This window comes from Lactuca sativa, chromosome 6 (genome assembly GCF_002870075.4).
Source record: "Lactuca sativa cultivar Salinas chromosome 6, Lsat_Salinas_v11, whole genome shotgun sequence".
Lineage (NCBI taxonomy): Eukaryota > Viridiplantae > Streptophyta > Magnoliopsida > Asterales > Asteraceae > Lactuca > Lactuca sativa.
In genome coordinates, this window is record NC_056628.2 from 23,006,564 (window position 1) to 23,028,042 (window position 21,479).

A 21,479-nucleotide genomic window follows, 5' to 3' on the forward strand; every position below is an offset into this window, starting at 1 on the left:
GGAATGTTAATAACTTAGTCAAAGAAACATAGTGTGTTCTTAAAATTTCGATTATGATTACGGCATTCATCTTCACAATTCGAATTTTGAGAACACAGCAAATAAAACATTATGCGTCGTGTCCCATACGCTTCGGGTATAGGATCGATTGCAAATGCTTTAATATTTGACCATTCTAAAATTTTCCAAATGTCGAGCGCATTTAGAAGGAAAAGGGACTAGAATCGGTTTTGACTAAAATAATTAAACAACTATCAAAAGACAATCCAAAGTTTGACGAGGATTGGTTGCTTGTGAGTAGTTGGAAGCATGGTATTGAATGGACCATATGGACATTATTATGAATAGAAAAAATTCTATTAAGAATGAGTTGTCATATGGAAAATGTGGAAATGTTTCCATATTGGATGGACCATATCGACATCATTACGAATAGATGAGATTCTATTAAGAATGAGTTGTGATATGGAAAATATGGAAATGTATCCATATTGAGAATTGGATATTGAAAATCTATGACTAGATTAGAAACTTTTATGCAAAAGGATGTTCAAAGGAAGTACTTTGAGTGAGAGACATCATATCTAAGGAATTGTCTTGTAACAATCTCCGATAGAGGACTTTGTAATATCATTGGCAATAGTCTTAGTGACTTTGGTGCAGTGACATTACGAAAGGATCGTTGCATAGAATGTTAGAATCTAGCATATTTTATAAGTAACAAGAATTTGATATTCTCACACTTATGAAAAAGGATTTGGAGTTGTGAAATGAGAATGATTGGAAATATGTTCAATTTGATCTATTTCACAAAAGTAAGAACCATAGGTAAACATTGTGTGCATGCTAAGAGCATGGGACAAGTGTAGTAATTCAAGTAAGAAGTTGATTACCTGAAACGACAAATAATGAGTAATCGATATGGTGATAAATAAAAGGAGTTTTATTTATACTCAAAGGTTTGAGGCCATATGGGATTAGTATTATTCTTGTGTTTCACATTTGCATGTTTTGACTTCTAGAATAATTGAATTTATTAAGAATAATCGAATTATTCGAACGGGCCACAGTCGTTCATATGTTGGAAGTAGATATGAATGAAGAATGTCGTGAATTGGTGTGTGGATTGTCTAAAAGAGTATTAGACATAAGCAAATGTTTGCTGCAACGTTCATCAGTGTTTATGAATATGATTTGAGCATTGGAATAAACCCACGCTCACTTGGATCACTCCATGAATTGTATCACGAGTGATTAGTGAGACGACAACATCTTATATTCTTGAAACCGAGATGTGTGAGTTGTATCTTGCAAATCGGTTGCACATTGATAATATGTAAACGCACTAGTAACTTGGTGTTATAAAACATATTGTTGTGTGTGATTCGGTGAGTAAGTGCAAGCAAGAATTGTATCAAAGTTTATTCGTTCCTTTTATCCAAGGTAGGATAAAAGCGATATCTTTGGGCCCCTCGATGATTTAGAGATGACAAACGTAAATGCTCGGCCGGGCTAGGGCTAATTTTATTTGTTCAATTAGTCAGTCGTCATAAATCAGGAATCGAGATATAGTACAAAGAGAATGATTTGAAATCATATCTCATATGATATCTAGAATGGAGGAATATATGATCCCTTATCTAAGGACACGCGTATCTGATAAGATCATAGTTGAAAGCGGCTTTGGAAAGCTACGATTGCAGATCAGGATCTGAAGTCATACGCATAATAGTTATTAGACTTATCCAAGTGGGAGACTATTGGATTAGTGTCTAAGTCCATAACTATTTTGGTATGTACTTGACTCGATGGTGCATGGTCCTTTTGGGTTGCCTTCACCAAAGCAACTTGATAAGATGAATTATGGAGAGAAAGGATTAAATATGATTTATTAATATATTATGAGAATAATATATTAAAGGAGAAATCATATTGTTTAATTAATATTAGTCAATGATTAATTGGTAATTAGTTTTGTGACTAAAAGAGATTAATTAAACTTAAGGGACTGGAATTGTAATTATAAGATAATTGCAATTTGGGCCATGGATTGCCTTTTATTATAAGGTGTACGAATTCTATGGGGGAAGCCCACAAGAAATCATCCAAGGCCTTAATTAAAGGGGTCCATTGGTTGCTTAGGGCTTAAGCATCCAAATTAGGGTTTCCTTGTTAGATAACCCTAATTGCCTCACTATATATAGATCCCTTAAGGACCAAAAACGTGGCTAAGACTTCTCTAGGGTTTGTAGACGGTTTTGGGCAGCCTCCATCCTCTCTCCTCCTCATCCTCTTGCTTATGGTGTTTGTGAACCATTAGAGGAGTGACACTTGTGACTCTCAGCTTTGTAAAGTCAATACAAGGAGATTTGGAGTTGTTATTGCTACATAACAATCAAGGTAACATATTAAACCTATTCTCATGTTAATATGATTACTTGAATGCTAGAATTAGGGTTTATAGTCTTGGATAACTTGCATGTACAATAGAGAAATCTAGATCCAAGCATTAGGGTTTGTATGGGCAGATAGGATGTTCTTAGGACGAAAACCCATCAATTTGTCCTTAGATTTAGCCCAAAACTTCCGTTTGTTACACTTGGTCTTGGGACTCGGGGTGTCATGATAGTTTGTTGTTCGTTGAGGTGCTTGATTGTTACTCGGATGGGAATCGTTGTTAACAATCCCGCTAACATTTGCGTTGTTAGCGTTAAGGTGGGTCAGAATAGCTGACACGGCAGCCGAGACTACAGCTTGAAAGGTAGTTGCATCAATCTGAAGAGTTGGTGTTTGGTTGACCGGTTGATTGTCTTTCTTTGGCGACATGACTCTGTTACACGAAAAGAAAAATGAATTTGTGAGCGAGAATGGTTGAACCTAGACATAGTTTAATCGCTCATGTAAAGTATAGAAGTGTGCTCTCTAAGGTTTGACCTACATCCCTATGATTCAGTCCTAGAACAGAATGGTAGTATGTTCACAAAGGTTTGACCTACATCCCTATGATGCAGTCCTAGCAAAGATCGGAAGTAAGTTCGTACAATGATCTCTAGATGTTTGTCGATCTAGCCGAGGTATCGTTGGTTGGTGAATAACATTATCCAACCATTAAAAGAGACTTGAAGATGTCTCCGGAGTCAAATTGCTATAGTCCAATGACTTGACTAGAGCATGTTTCAAATAGACTCTAATGAAAGTATGATAAGAGTTTGAATAAAGAATGACACAGAAGTTAGCCGACTGTCAATATCTTTGATATTCATGACATACAAGTTCGGGAAAATGACCTTGTAAAAAGGTCTTACATCATATCCAGAGAAGATAGTGCTTGAAAACATAAAGACCTAACCAAAAGTACTTACAGTACAAGATAGTTTCATGGAAAATGCCACATCGGGCATAGACAGAAACACGATTCCTTTCTAACAAGGAATATAAAGTAAAGTATCTACTACTAGCGACGGTCATCCCTCTGGTGAACTCTCAGTTCAGCCAGTTGGCATTCCAAATCAAGTAGGTGTCTTTCGTACACCCTCTGGCGTACTCGAAGTTCTATGACTTCGGCTCGTGATTCCGCCAGTGCTGTAACACCGTAAATTTAAAAACAATTTTTCGCATTTTATAAATACATAATTCATTTAATATTCATAAAACATCAATGTTTGAAATTCAATCCATGCCATATAAAAATCCCAAGATCTCATAACATAAAAATCCTGTGTGTGTACTGATCAAGTCGGCGCCTTCCCACGGTCATCATTAGTACCTGAAACAAATAACACCAAACACTGTAAGCACAAAGCTTAGTGAGTTCCCCAAAATACCACACATAACACATATTAGCCACTCGAGGATATAACTCTGTGGATCCGTGGACCCTACTCTGTGAACCCTCTGGTTCTATCTCTGTGAACCTTCCGGTTCCAACTCTATAAATATGCACAGCATAAATCACATAGAAATAATGCAGTACAGCATATAACATACATATAGCATACAAATACTCTGTCACATAACTCTGATTACCTACTCAAGGTAAAGTATAGTGAGAAGACTCACCTCGTGTATCTCGATAACTCGCAAATCCCGGAAATCACTCGCGCTCGATCCCCCCGAGCTATAATCCTCCTATAACACAATATATCTCTAATTAACACTTTCACAACTAAGGTTGACTAACCCTATCAAGTCAACACTGTTCAGCTCTGGTCAATGGTCAACGGTCAACTTTGACTGGACTCTGCGAGTGCACTAGAGTGACTCGGCGAGTCTATACGTGTTCACTGACTCCCTCGGATCCTCTCTTGACACGTCGAGTACTTCCCTAACTCGACGAGTTCCACCTGGCATGAATCGCGAGGCCACCACGACTCAACTCGCCGAGTCACAAGAACAACTCGGTGAGTTCCGGCTTGACTCAGCCCCCTATTGACTCTCCCTGACTCATTGGGTCATCCCCCAACCCGGCAAGTCTACTCGTTGAACAATTTACGTGAAACCCCAACCCTACTAGCCGAGTCTCAAGAACAACTCGGCGAGTTCAAGCCATGCACAAACTCTATTGACCTTCTGAGCTCAGATCTGCTTCCCCAAACCATAGATCTGGCCTTCCCAAGCATGAATGTCACGTAAAGTTCGAAACTTGATGCTTGTATAAGCCCCACAAGGCTTAAAAAGGAGATTTGGTCCCAAAAATGAGAACCTAGGTCCAATAACTCCATAATAACCCAAAAAGCTCCAAGGGTTAAGGTCTCTGGACCTCTTTGAGTCCAAATCCAAGGCACAAACTCGAAGAGGGACCATTTGCTTCATATAATCACTCTCCAAAGGGGTTAGAAAACCCTAACTCTAAAGATCAACCCTAAAATTGAAGGAGGTTCGAACTATTACCTCAAAATGAAGCCTTTGGACTCTGGATCTGCTGGAATCTCACCTCCTCCTTGCTCTTGCCACCTTTTTCTTGCTAAACAAGGAATGCAAAGGCCCAAAAGTGACTTCCTCTCTCCCAAAACGATTTAGCTCTCTTAGGGTTCTCTCAAGGGACTGGTAGCCGCAATGGGAGGCTATAAGTGCCCTTAAATAGGCTCCAAACCCGGGGCATTAGGGTTTTATTAAACAGCGTGGACTCGCCGAGTCCAGACGCGAATCCGTGCCCATAGCCGCGATCATGCTCGGTGAGTTTGGGCTCCAACTCGCCGAGTCTCCTCACAAATCACCAAAATATAAGAATGAATAATACCAGGGAATCCGGGCTGTTACAAGTGCTTGTAGCAGGGTTTCATGGTTTCTCTTAGATCTCTCACGAGCATCTTCTAGACGAATGGTGCGGAGGGTATGCATTCTTGCATCGGCGACAACTTCATTGATCTGATGTAGGGCTGTCCTGCCTTGAATCTCATTTTGGGCCACTCTGCGGACCAAGATTGGCGAGATTCGGTCTGCTGAGCCCCCATTGCTCAGGTCATAGAAGCTTCGGTCACCATTGAATGTCATGGTTTGATCTTGTCCTTGGCTCCATGTTTCCAAACATTCCACCCACTCAGGCGTCGGGCCATGAAAAGCCGGACAAGGGTTAGGAATTGGAAAGGGAGCTGTCTAGGGTAAGTTCTCAACCTCGGGTTCGGAGTTAGCACCGTCCGAAAGGTGTTCATCATGGTGATCATTCAAAGGGATAGGATGATCATTCTCTGGCACTTCTTCAAACCATCCAACAATGACCTCGTTCGGAAGGTACGGGTTGCCGTGGGGATGGAGTCCAGCCATGTTATCTACGCGAGAATTTGGGTAAGGAAATAATTATTAGACGAACTATCTAGATAATTATTAGAAAATCTTCATTAGTTATATTGCTATTTGTAAAGTGCATATAAGTTATATGTAATCAACACAGGATAGGCCTTCGAATAAGTGACCTTAACTGCAAATTCACTAGGAATAGGGGTAAAGCAAAAATTTCACCAATTCTAAGCCTATAACATCCTAGTTACATATAGCCTTAGTGTATCCACTTAGCAACTATCAACTTAGTAATGAAGACCCTTTTTAGTTCTCAAGTAAGTAATTATGGTAACACAAAACACCCCTATGGTATTTTAAACTTAGGTTCTGTTATAATGTACTCATTGTGGTAATGTTGGTAAGTTTTTAGACTTGTTTCCATATCACAACCATTCTTGGGCATGTGCTAATCACTCCTCAGAACAACATAGTTGATCAGGCTATGCTAATCCCAAGACTGACCATACATCCCGAGGCTTACTTGTGATATTCAACAATCGTAATACTTTGTTCTTGTCATTGTGACACTGATTTAAGTATGAATGCAGGCACGTATACTTACTCAAATATTTTATTATTTAAAAGTATAACTCTTAGACAGAGTGTTTCAATCCCAATGTATTTATAGTTAGTATATCTTTTAGGGGTTGATATACTATATTCACTATAAACAAAGCTCTGATACCAATATGTCACACCCCAAAACTAAGAACGGCGGAAACGTTCCGGGGTGGAGGACGTCATGTGAAGTATCATAATAGTGTAAAGTAGTAAACAAGCAACAACATCATCCATTGCATTAAAAGTAAAGTTTTAATACATGTGTGTTCTTTCATAATGTACAACAATAAAATGAATAATCAAAATAAGATGAGTCTTGTCTGTGCTCCGTCTTCTCAAAACCTGGCCATCGTACCTGTCTAACTGATGACCTGAGAATACAAGTTATTTTGAAAGCGAGTATCAGCCTAAAGATGGTGAATTCATAAGTATTTAAGTGTTATTGTCTTGTTTTGGAATGCTGTTATGAATGTCATGTAAATCTTTAAATGGAACAGTTGATATAAGTATGAAAACCCTAGAAAATCTCATATTTCCTACTAGTATGAAATGTAGTCTTCTACCAAGACCCGAATGTTTTTCTATGAAAATGATAGTTTCTCCTTCTTTTTTACTATTACAAACACTACTTAGTCTAACTCATCGTTTATGTGAACGTATCACAAAATAAAGTAAATAGGAAAAGAATATAATAGTCTTCTACCAAGACCCGAATGTTTTTCTATGAAAATGATAGTTTTTCCTTCTTTTTGACTATTACAAACAATACTTAGTCTAACTCATCGTTTATGTGAATGTATCACAAAATAAAGTAAATAGGAACAATATAATCATGTAAGTGTTATCCTTTTGTATTAGGATTAACACGACATCGCGATTAGCGATATGTGTAACCTTTGGACATCCGTAGATTGTTCAATTGTCCTCTGTAGCTGCAGTAGGGCGGACGAAGGGTTAGTCCCGTAAAGGTACTCCTAATATAAGTATTAACCGTAGGCATCCATAGATGTTCATCGACCCCTGTAGTGAACAGTAGGCCCGAGGAATGGTTAGTCCCGTAGAGGTACTCCTAGTATAAGTAATAACCGTAGGCATCCGTAGATGTTCATCAACCACTGGTGCTAACAGCTGGGATTCGGAATGGTTAGTCCCGTCTAGATATCCCGTTGAACTGGGATAGGTAGGACAATTTACACAGAAAGTACTAATAAATCATCCTAATGAATCGATATAGGAAAATGTATCTACGTAAAGGTACTCATGTAATGTATTCATGTAAGGTACTCATGTAATGTATTCATGTAAGGCACTCATGTAATGTATTCATGTAAGGTACTCATGTAATGTATTCATGTAAGGTACTCATGTAATGTATTCATGTAAGGTACTCATGTAATGTATCCATGTAAGGTACTTATGTAATGTATTCATGTAAGGTACTTATGTAATGTATTCATGTAAGGTACTTATGTAATGTATTCATGTAAGGTACTCATGTAATGTATAGTGTAGACTCATGAATAAACTGACTTGTATGTAATTCCTTGTAATAGGAATACTGTTATGTATCTCCTAACTATCCCTATAGTAGTTAACTGGAAGGTAATTGATTGTCCAAATAGGTTTATACACCCTTGCTACACAAGAGTGTGGGAAACTTAACGAAGGATGAAAACTATAACATCAATACATATAAAAGAACATAAGTGTATAGATATAGTTTTGTTCAAGAAGGTAAAAATGGTTTTGTAAAACATCTATGAGTTTTGGACAATAATTAACAATGACTTGATGTCATTTTAATAAACATTTCAAACGTAATACTTTTGCTATCAAGGTATTTTAAGATATAAAACCATTTCATGCATCACATTTTGTAGTATGTGAGGTCTGCTGAATGAAAACACAATTATAAATACATATGATTGATTTAATAACATGTTGTTTTCTACTTGTATTCCCCCCATTAAAGCATTTAAAATCATTTAAAACATTGTTTAAGGGGTATGAACTCACCTGTAGATGGTGGTTTGGATGTACTGAATGGTGTCGGATTGTTAGGTGTCAAATGAGGACTTGTACACACACTATGACCCTAATGAACATACAATCACACATATATGCACCCAATTAGTCTCAAACTACTAATTGTAAATGTTAAGACATCCTAGAATATGATAAACACTTTATATAAGTGTTATAAGCCCTTAGGATTGCATCTAAGTTGTTGTGGGACAAGGCTAATGGGTTTAGGGTTCCAAAGGACCCTATACATGAGTCTACTCTCCAATAAACCTCACACAAGGAGTTTATTCACCAATAAACCTCACACAAGGAGTTTACGGTCGTAAACCCTTGAGTTTATGGCCGTGAACTCCTAGGCTTAATGTATTTTGGTGTTTTGAGGTTCTAAATGATCCCTAGAAGCATTCCTACTTGGTGGATTAATTCTTGGAAGGGTTTAGGGCACCAATACACTCCTTTGAGGAGTTTACGGTCCCAAGGCCATTTCCTTTTGAGTTTACTGCCGTAAACTCATATGGAAAGGGGTGTTTTTATGCTTTCAAGTCCCTTGCTCATCTAGGATAGGTTCTAGACATTTATCTAAGGCCAATGACGGCCTTAGGCACACTTTGGTACCCCCTTTTGATGTTCACGGCCCAAGAACCATAACCATTTGAGATTAGGGCCGTAATCTCTTTTTGGGAGGGTTGCACTCTTTGCCTTTGAGTTTGGAGTTCACGGTCCAAGAACTTCTTGGGCCGTGAACACCTAAATCTTGGTGTTTTTGGGTGATTTCTAGTCATATACACACTAGCATACAAGCCTAAGGTAGTTACATATCATGGGGGAAGGACTAGGCATCAATTTCTTGGGCGGTAAACTCTCGAATCTAGTTGTTTTGCTATGCAATCGATGTTATTAAGCACATTACTCGTTATATAATACAACTAGAGAGAGGTACTCACAATTTGGGATAAAAACCCGAAGATCCGTGAGAGAGAAAATGGCTTTTCTCTAGTTAGAAATGTAAATAATGAATGAATATGGTTCAGATTTCTATATATAGTCCTGGGATTTTTGGCAGAAAATATTTTATTCCCGGAATGAACTCTAATATCATAGAGTTTTGGACTAAGAGTGTTGCACAAAACCCTAGTGCATCTACTCTCTTGATATCTCCTTAATTGTAAATCCTGAAATACTCAAACTTATACCCAAAAGTCTGGAATTTCACTGTAACTGTTCTAACTTCTATTGACTTGATATGGTTTGTTCAGAATGGAAATTTCGGGTTGTCACAGGATCCTAGCCCAGGATCTTGACAATATTGATGAGCTTAGGGATCTTGCCAAAAAACGCATTGCTGCTCACCAAAAAAATCACTAAGGATTATAATAGGATTATAAGGGTTAGAAGGTTTCAAATAGGAGACTTGGTGCTAAGGAAAACATTCCAAAACACCAAGGATCTTAGTGCAGGAAAATTGGCTCCCAAATGGGAAGTACCATATCTTGTAGATGATAAAGCAGGAACAGGAGCATACTGGCTAGCAACACTCAAAGGATACGTTCTTCCAAGATCCTGGAATACCATACACCTTAAAGCGTACTACATGTAAGTAGGATCAAATGATCCGCAACAAAACCAAGGTACACATGTCCTTTACCTTAAAACTTTTATTATTACTAATTTCCTCCTCAAACATATTGCTAACTTAAGCATCGGAGGGGCATTAGCTAGACTAACGCCCACCCTTAGCTAACGCTTGCAATGCAGAACGGCATACAGTTAAGGATCCACAAGAGTGGAGATCCTGAAACATCAGGATTCTCAGAATCAGAGATCCCGGAACGATTGGATCCTCAAGTTTGAACACCTCGAAGTACAAGGATCTTCACACACAAAGATCCCAATACTTGGTAAACCCAATTATACTTAACAATATAATCCCTCAACTATCATGTACACAAGCTAGATATTGATCATCTCTCCTACGCCTAAGGGTACTTAATCCCCTCTAAGGTTTAAAGAGCTAATTACCTCTTTCACATGAACTAAGGTTTATACACCTCACTTGGACGCATGTTATCTAACTGTGGGAAATAGATAAGGGGATCATTTCACAATTCAGTGGCTTAGAAACCCTCTTATCTTTGAACACAAGTTGAGATCCTTATGGTTTATAACATTTTCATGTTATCCAAAAATCAGGATTTTACCCCAGTAACTACTTAAGGCTTATAAAATTTTCATGTTATCAAAGATTGGGATTTTGCACCACGAATTACACAAGGCCTACACTAGCTTCATGTTGTCACATGTTGGGAATCTTCCCCAGAAAATCTGGTTAGATTGTAACGTTTTCATGTTACCTACCTAATGAATTATACCTCAAGTGGGGATCCTCCTCAGAATATAACATTAACATGCTATCTATTTTTTCTCTGATGGTAAGGATCCATTCCCTTAAGGATCCTCATCAACCTTCATTGGTAAGGGACCTCATTCCCAACATTGAACAAAAGTTCTCTCCTAAGTTGGAATTTAACCTCAGTAAATTCTAAAATTCAAAGACTCATGAAGCTTAAAGAGAAACTCGAAGACAATAAGCCATGCAAAAAAACCATAGGAGAGATGTAAAAGGAAAATGCTACCATATCATTCAAAAGAAAAAAAAAAGATTTTCATATAAACACATCTAAAAGGTTAATTGTCTTACATCGCTAACAAAAGCAAAAACTACTCAAACCAATTTTTTACAGGCCGAGACCTTAGTCTGGTTAACATCGGCCGTAACCTCATTCTCCCATCCTCCGGTCAACATCAACACATGATCATGATTGGCGACAACAGGCTTATCACTCAGTTTGGCCAACGCCTCACACCATCCCTCCATGTCCCATGAACTTGCATTTTTTCAGATCCTCAGCTAGCTTGATCTTAGCCTACATAATAACTATTGCAACACTCGTCTTGGCATCAACAATCACCTCCTCGAGATCCGCAAGATGCTCTTCTTCCTTTTTGAGTTTCTTCTTGCTCAACAACTCCACCCTTTGGAGAAGATCCTTGTTGGTGACCCTCCATGTCTTCTCCTGCTCTTTTAGCAAACCCGATTTTATCAACACGGACCCTGAGGTCGTTGGTAGCATGAGAAACATGAACGAAGACCTGGAAGAAACATAAAGATCAAATGAAATATAACAGGTATGAATTATGATAGATTAATATGAATAATGCCAATGCGGAATTCTTACAGCTTGAGAAAACGAAGACAGCTTCCCGAGAGCATCCTCGATGTTGAGGTTCTCTAAGCTAAAATCTACAACCTCAAAAGTCTTTCGTTCTCTCAAAATACACATTGCTGCTCACCAAAAAAATCACCAAGGATTACAATATGCATATAAGGGTCAGAAGGTTTCAAATAGGAGACATGGTGCTAAGGAAATCATTCCAAAACACCAAGGATCCTAGTGGAGGAAAATTGGCTCCCAATTGGGAAGGACCATATCTTGTAGATGATGAAGTAGGAAAAGGAGCATACTGGCTAGCAACACTCAAAGGAAACGTTTTGCCAAGATCCTGGAATACCATACACCTTAAAGCGTACTACATGTAAGTAGGATCAAATGATCTGCAACAAAACCAAGGTACACATGTCCTTTACCTTAAAAAAATTATTATTACTAATTTCCTCCTCAAGCACATTGCTAACTTAAGCATCAGAGGGGCGTTAGCTAGACTAACGCCCACCCTTAGCTAACGCTTGATACATAGAACGACATACAGTTAAGGATCCTCAAGAGTGGAGATCCTGAAACACCGGGATCCTCACAATCGGAGATCCCGGAACGACTGGATCTTCAAATTTGAACACCCCGAAGCACAAGGATCCTGACACACAAAGATCCCAATACTTGGTAAACAAAATTATACTTAACAATATAATCCCTAAACTATCATGTAAACAAGCCAGATATTGATCATCTCTCCTACGCCTAAGGGTACTTAATCTCCTTTAAGGTTTAAAGAGCTAATCACCTCTTTCACACGAATTAAGGTTTATACACGTCACTTGGACGCATGTTATCTAACTATGGGATACAGATAAGGGGATCATTTCATGATTCAGTGGCTTAGAAAACCTCTTATCTTTGAACACAAGTTGAGATCCTTATGGTTTATAACATTTTCATGTTATCCAGAAATCAGGATTTTACCCCAGTAACTACTTAAGGCTTATAACATTTTCATGTTATCAAAGATTGGGATTTTGCCCCACAAATTACACAAGGCCTACACCAGCTTCATGTTGTCACATGTTAGGAATGTTCCCCAGAAAATCAGGTCAGATTGTAACGTTTTCATTTTACCTACCCAATGAATTATATCTCAAGTGGGGATCCTCCCCAGAATATAACATTAACATGTTATCTATTTTTTCTATGAAGGTAAGGATCCTTGCCCTTAAGGATCCTCATCGACCTTCGTTGGTAAAGGACCTCATTCCCAACATTGAACCAAAGTTCTCTCCTAAGTTGGAATTTATCCTCAGTAAATTCTCAAATTCAAAGACTCATGAAGCTTAAAGAGAAACTCGAAGACAATAAGCCATGCAGAAAAACCATAGGAGCGATGTAAAAGGAAAATGATACCATATCATTCAAAAGAAAAAATAGTTTCATATCAACACAGCCAAAAGGTTAATTGTCTTACATCACTAACTAAAGCAAAAAACTACTCAAACCAATTTTTTGCAGGCCTAGACCTTAGTCTGGTTATCATCGGCCGTAACCTCCTTATCCCCTCCTCCGGTCAACATCAACACATGATCCTAATCGGCGACAACAGGCTTATCACTCAATTTGGCCAACGCCTCACACCATCCCTCCATGTCCCAAGAACTTGCATTTTTTCAGATCCTCAGCTAGCTTGATCTTAGCCTACATAATAACTATTGCAACACTCGTCTTGGCATCAACAATCACCTCCTCGAGATCCGCAAGATGCTCTTCTTCCTTTTTGAGTTTCTACTTGCTCAACAACTCCACCCTTTGGAGAAGATCCTCGTTGGTGACCCTACATGTCTTCTTCTTCTCTTTTAGCAAACTCGATTTTATCAACGAGGACCCTGAGGTCGTTGGTAGCATGAGAAACATGAGCGAAGACCTGGAAGAAACATAAACATCAACATGAAAAATAACAGGTATGAATAATGCCAATGCGGAATTCTTACATCTTGAGAAAACGAAGACAACTTCCCGAGAGCATCCTCGATGTTTAGGTTCTCTAAGCTAAAATCTATAGCCTCAAAAGTCTTTCATTTTTGGGATCTTGAAGCCTAAAATGTACGATCTATATGACATCTCTTGGGAGGAGGGAGAATGGCACCTTTTTCCTGTTTAGCTTTGATTAAACCACTGGTCATATCATCTTCAAGATCTGCCAAACCAAAGCAGGCCTTGGACTGGGTAGTCTTAGAACCTGCTAAAGATCCCTATCAAGTCAGGATCCTATAAAAAGACATATCCAAGAAAAATAATGTTAACAGTGGCCATGGAAGCAATAGTGGAGGAACCCTCTTGAACACTGGGATATTCAAGCCTGAACGACCTCTGCACTGCAGGAAGTGTGAGGAATTTGGGTATCTTGTCCTCAGAATCGCCAGCGGCAGGAATAAGCTTCTCAAACCTAAACGTTGCATCAAAACAAACAAAATAAGGGAAGTAAAATTCAAGATCCTTGATATCTAAATTTGTTTCCTACCCTTTTTAATCCATGATCTTGGTAGGGAATCCCCCTCAGGAATCGAATCACGCCTCACGAAGAAATATTTTCCTTTCCATGTGCCATCGTTTTGTATTGATTTCAGAATGACGTGGGTTTTATTTGTCTTAACTCTTAACAAGAAGCAAGAAGAACCAAAAGTAGAAAGATAATAGATGGAGGCCAACTCAGGTAATCCAATGTCCATATTTTTTGACTGATTCAGACGATCAATCCAAAAGAGGATCGTCCAAACCACAAGCATAGTTTAGATATAGGAGATTTGGGTACACAGAAAGAAATCATGGACAATACTAGTAAAAGGATAAGTTAGACTTAGAGTAAATGGATATTCGGGAAAACAAACCCATGTTGGAGACACAAAATCCGGTTGAACGGTAGCCTCGAAAGGACAAAAAACCACGTCAGAAGGGAAAGCTGCGATGGCTTTCAACGATTTTGTGTCTTCACTGTCAAGAGAACAAACCTCGTCATAGGTTAAGATTCCTTGATCATTAAAATCGTTCTTGGAAGGAATAACAATGCCAGCTCGAGAACGACTAATCTTCTTAGCCATTACAAGGAAAATCAAAACAACAGAAGAACGAATGAAAGGAAAAAAGGATTACCTTCACAATGAGATGACGACGACTTGGAAAAGTAAAAAGAGGAGTTACCGAAAGCCCTCATTTATAGCTAGGAAAAGAAGAAAGAGATGATTTGACCCTTTCTTGATTATCTCAGTTAAGATAAGACCTATCCCTTAAAGATTAAATTAATTCTTTTTAACTATTTACTTTAACTTATTCCTTTAATATTTACTGAACTAACCTATATATTTTCAGGAATAACTTGGGGGCAATTGTTGGGACCAGTATCCTTACTATATCTAGGATGCTCAATAATATCAGGATCTCGGTTAATTATCGTTATTATTTTTATCGATATTTATAACGGTCATATTTTGTCCATAACTAACACGTATGCAGAAGTAGTCAAGGGAAGACCAATTCTCAACGAATAATCGTCTTAACTATGCTAAAGACCTGGAATACTTGGTCAAATAACGTTCGTGAAGCTGGTCATAGAGGATCCCGGGAATATCAGACATCTTGTTGGCTAAATTAGACTATAAATTGAAATTTGTAATCTGCACACGACACACTGTTCTTTAGCTTAAGCTTACTCTATGAAATTCTCTACTTATTCTTAGCAAGAGCTCACTATAATCTTCATTTTTATATCAATAAAATCATCAAGGCGGGTAATCATTATCACCTCCCAAGGTTTTATGTCGGAGATCCTAGTAAGGATCAAGGGGTTTCCTTGTAAACTATTATGTCACTTTCTTTTACCACTTACTTTTACACATTCTGAACATCACAGCCTCTCGTTTGATTTGGCTGATTAGTACTTGTGTAATTTTTGACCAAAACAGTTCTCAGTTCGTGATTTGTAGAGTGCTTGGCGAAGCTCTGTCGCCTCACATTTTTCGTCGAGCATGTCCAGGTCCTGGTGTCACCCTTTTTTGTTGGCTGCTTTTTTGAAACTCTCTGTTCATAGGGAGCCGACCACTATATCTTGTAAGGTGACCACGCCTATTCCGTAGGTTAGACTAAATGGCATTTCTCCCATGTGCGACCTTGATGTGGTACGATAGGACCATAACACTGCCGGGAGTTCATCCACCCAGACAGATTTTGATCTGAGTAGCCTTTTCTTCAAACCATTAACTATGGTTTTGTTCGATGTTTCGGTTTGCCCATTGGCATGAGGGTGCACCACTAATGTGAAACGACGATGAATCTTTTTGTCTTCGCACCACTCTCTGAAGGGACTTCCTTCAAATCGTGTGCCGTTATTGCTTAAGAGGGTTCTGGGTGTGCTAAAATGGGCCAAGATGTTCTTGGTCGTGAATTTTATCATTTGTTTTCCAGTGACGGTGGCTAGTGGTTCTGCCTCTATCTACTTCGTGAAATAATACACCGCCACTAGCAAAAATTTCACACCTCCCAGCGCTGGTGGGAAAGGTCCCACTATGTCAATCCCCCATTGGTGGAAGGGCCATGGGTTGGTGATGCTGGTCATGTTGGATAAGGTGTCTAAGTCCATAACTATTTCGGGCTTGTACTTGACCCGACCCGGCATGGTCCATTTGGGTTGCATGGCACCATGCAATTGGTTAGACTAAATGAGAGAAATAACACTTGGAGATTATTAATATATTATAAGTTCTAATATATTAATAATATTATTTGATTAGTTTGATCAAGAATTAATTTGGAATTAATTAAGTGATCAAAGGTTAACTAATTAAATATATGGGTTCATCCATATCTTGTATAGTGGGCTAAGAGGCTCCATGGATTATCAAGTTGGGTTCTACCCATAGGATGCTCCATGGATGCTCCATGGGAGTTACAAACCCATGGGTCATGAAAATGAAGAGTCATGACACATTAGGGTTTACATGGTGTAACCCTAGATGTGTCAACACTATATAAGGATCCCATTCTCCACCAAAATCGGCACTAATAAGAAACAAGAGGGCTTGGCCGATTTTGAGAAGTGTGTGTTATCTCAAGAGTCTTTCCAAGAGCATTTGGTGTTGTGTGAAGCATTTGAGGCATCACACTTGGGGTGCTAGGCTCACAAGGTTTCAAGGAATACAAGCAACAACAAGGTAAGTTATTCTATCTATACTTTAAGTTAAAATTGTTCCCCATGTATGCTAGATAGGAATATAACCTTGGAATTCAACTTTGCATGATAATTAGACAAACATAGATCCAAGGTTATTAGGGTTGCATGTACACTTAGGAAGTGTTAGAATGCTCAAAACCCATCAGTGGTATCAGAGCCTAGGCTTGTTTGTTTGTTATTTGTGCTTAAAAGTTGAAGAAAGTCGAAAATCTTGCTGTCTGACTGATGGACTCGGCGAGTCCATGGGGAGGACTCGACGAGTTCATGTGTATCTTCAACCTACTCGGCGAGTAGGTTTATGCACTCGGCGAGTAGGGTCGACAGAGTGCAGAATTTCGACTTGTGTTGCTGGAAATGGATTAGAATCATTACCCTAAAATGTTTTGGTACTTGAAAACTTATTTTAGAAGGTGTAATGTCTTTTCTAACACATTTACAACAACAAATTATCAAAATTACAAAGATTAAATGTGATTTTGATTCTTGAAAGTGTTCATATTCATGTTCTTGTTCTTATGATGTTTAGATGATCATAGGAATTATTTGTAACCTATGTGGTAGATTAATTCATGATCATAATGTGTTTTAATGGAGTCCATAACTTGTCCTCAAGTTATGGAAAACCAAAAGTCTCTTGGATTAAAAAACCATTAAAAGAACACAAGAGTTAGAAAAATGAAAAGTCCTCATTTTATTACTCTATTAAACTCATAAGTTACAAGAAATGAAAAGTTTTGAAAGATTACAAAACTTGCCCTCAAGTTTTGGAACTAGTAAAGTTAAGTTAAAACTTTAGTTCCAACCCCTAGAATTTTAAAAGTTAAAATTCAACCCTTATACTTATATTATTATGATTTAATAATTATATATATATATGTATAAGAACAAAGTCGTCTTACCGCTAGTACGCCTCATTCACGAAGCCGGTCTATAAGGTGGGTATAAGGTTGTTGCCTATAAAATGGTGACTTAATGGGTGTCCACTCTCACCCACCGCTTGCTTGATCGGTGGAGGGTCGTTAGCCGAACGGGTAAGACAAGGACTTATTAATTCTCATTCAAAGTATGATGAATATTATAAAGTAACTAAATGTTTTATTAAATTCCCAATCTTAGTTACTTTAGGAAAAATGTGAATAAGGTGCTATTCCATGAAATTACACTTTACACTTTGATTAAGTCGTTGGTGGAGCGTGTGTGGTTAACCGGCACACTAACTTGGACTTAACAAGGTAGGTAAAGGGTGACTTAGGGTTTATTATAGTATCGATGGAGCGTGTGTGGTTAACCGGCACATCGATTGAGTGATAAACTTTAAGGGTACCAAGTGATTTGCATGGTTACTTCACACCTCGTTTTGTGATCCTCGGTATCCCAGTCACAAAACTTGGAGGGCACACTCGAGATTGAAACATGCCTTTGAAAAGTTCATTGAATCTCAAAGAATCTAGGAATTTCTAAGAACCATTCAAAAACCTAATACTAAAATATTGCGGTTTTCGTGGTGGAAATTGGTGAATCGTCATTCACCTACCTTTCAAATATGATATAGCTTAGATTACGGCATACCTCTTCTAAGTTATATTATATTGTGATTGGATCCTAGCCTTAATATTACATTTGGGTGTTTTATTAAGGACTCTCTTATATCTAAACTAATCTTGTCCTCCTTCCTTCAGATGTCTTTCAACAATGCTTCTGGCTCTAATCCTAATGGCTCCTTTTCCCTTATGAACTTGTGTGGGAAAGTCACCTTTGATGGATCCAACTTCAATGAGTGGATCAGAAACATCAGGATGATTACCCGCTACGAGGACAAAGAATATGTCCTTGACAAGGAGCTTAAGGAGATTAATGAGTCCACTGCAACTCCTCAGGAGATCGCTGAATTTCGGGCACATGAAAGGGATGCTACGAAAGTGGCTTGCATCATGACGGCCACGATGACAGCGGAACTCCAAAAGTCTTATGAGGATTTCTACCCTTATGACATGCACCAAGATTTGATGGAAAGATACCATCAAAGTGCAAGACAAGAGAGGTATGAAATCATCTGCTCCATGATAACAACCATGATGAAGGACGGGGAATCCGTCACGAGCCACATGCAGAAAATGCAAAGATATGTGGATCGTTTGCTGAAGCTTAATGTGAACTTCCCGGAGGATCTTGCAATAGATATTATTTTGCATTCCTTACCATCGTGCTATGATCAATTCTGCATGACATATCACATGAACAAGGAAGAAGTCACCCTCAGCAAACTTCAGGGACTTCTCAAGACCGCAGAAACAGGTCTTAAGGGGAAGTCGGTTGCTATCACTCCTACTCAAAACTCTACTCCGGTTTTGGCAATCGGGAAAAGTCGAGGGAGGAAGAGAAAGAGCTCTTCTAAGGGTACCAAGGCTCGGACCCTTGATGGCTCTTCTTCAAGTGGAACCAAGAAAGGTTTCATTACTCTTTCTTCTGACCCAAAAGAGGCTGAATGCTTCTATTGCCATGAAAAAGCTCATTGGAAGCGGAACTGCCCAAAATACCAGCAAGATGTGAAGGATGGGAAAGTTAAACCCAACCATGCAGGTATTTACACTATCATTTCTAATAACTCACCCCATTCTAATTCTTGGGTCCTTGATACCGGGTGTGGTATTCACATTTGTTGTGACTTGCAGGGACTAAGAAGAAGTGAGGATGTGGAGCAAGGAAGGATAAACTTGATCATGGGGAATAGGAAAGCTATACCTGTTACCAAGATTGGAGTTTATACTTTATCGCTAAGTAGTGGGTTTAGTTTAGATTTGAATAAGTGTTGTTATTCGCCAGGAATGGCAAGAAATATTATTTCCTTTCATGCTTTGTACAAACAAGGGTTTACCTTTTCATTTAATAATGAAGTTGGTTCTATAGATGTGTTCTATAATAATGTCTTTTATTTTAAAGCATTACCTTGTGATGGTGTGTATGAAGCTGTATCTGTTGAAGATAACTTGGGAAATAATGTTTTGTGTATTGATTCTACTAATAATAACTTGGATAAAGCATCTTTATGGCATTGTCGTCTTGGACATATAAGCAAGAAACGCATAGGCCAACTCCAAAAGGATGGAGTCTTGGAGTCGTTTGACCTAAAGTCAGATGATAGTTGCGAATCATGCTTACTTGGAAAAATGACAAAGTCACCCTTCACAGGTTCATGTGAGAGGGGTGAAGGTTTGTTGGACCTTATACACACGGATGTGTGTGGACCATTCAAACATGCCACAAGGGATGCTAATCGTTATTATTTGACTTTTACTGATGATTATAGTAGATATGGATATGTCTACTTGATCAAGCATAAGTCAGAGACTTTCGAGAGGTTTAAGGAATTTAAACAGGAAGTCGAGAATCAATTGGGCAGGAACATTAAGATGCTTCGATCCGATCGTGGTGGTGAGTATCTTAGTTCAGAGTTCCTCGACTATCTAAGGGAATGTGGGATAGTCTCACAATTGACACCTCCCAGGACACCACAGTTGAATGGTGTGGCTGAGAGGCGTAATCGAACCTTGTTAGATATGGTTCGTTCCATGATGAGTCGAGCTATGCTACCAATCTCATTCTGGGGGTATGCCTTAGAGACTGCCGCCCATATCCTCAATCTAGTCCCTACAAAGAAAGTTGCCAAAACTCCTCACGAGATGTGGACTGGTAAAGTACCTAAACTAGACCACATCAAGATTTGGGGTTGCAAGGCTTTTGTGAGACGCGAGACTCATGATAAGCTCGAACCTCGAAGCGAGAGGTGTATTTTCATCGGCTACCCACAGCATTCCTTTGGTTACCTCTTCTACAGACCTAGTGACAATGTGGTCTTTGTAGCAAGAAGAGGAGTCTTTCGAGAAAGAGAGTTTATAAGCCAAGGAGACAGTGGGAGGCAAATTGATCTTGAAGAAATTCAAGAGTCAAGCGGTGAAGGAACTTCAAACTCTAGCCCTCAACTTGAGGAGGAAACTCCTGTTGAGCAAATTGACAAATCTATACCTCTGAGACGTTCCACGAGAGTTAGGAGTGCACCTGAGCATTACTATGGATTCCATATTACTGCAGAAGGTGAGACACTTATTAGTGATGAAACACTAGTAAGTCAAGATGACCCTAACAGCTACGAGGAAGCCATGGCAGGCCCCGAGTCTGCTAAATGGAAAGAGGCTATGGATAGCGAGATACAATCCATGTATGACAATCAAGTTTGGAACTTGGTTGAGAATGTACCAGGTCGTAAGACAGTAGGGTGCAAATGGGTCTTCAAGAAGAAGACCGACGTGGATGGTAAAGTACACACTTATAAGGCCAGACTGGTTGCAAAGGGCTTCTCTCAAATTGCTGGAGTGGACTATGATGAGACCTTTTCTCCAGTAGCCAAGATTAAGTCTATTCAGGTTCTGTTAGCCATAGCTGCGTTTCATGATTATGAAATATGGCAGATGGATGTCAAAACCGCTTTCCTTAATGGGAAGCTGGCTGAAGATGTTTACATGAGTCAGCCAGAGGGTTTTGTCAGCAACGAGTACCCAAATAGAGTGTGTAAGCTTGAGAAATCCATTTATGGATTGAAGCAAGCACCTCGCAGATGGAATCTTTGCTTTGATGAAAAGGTCAAGGAATTTGGCTTTTCTAGGAGTGAA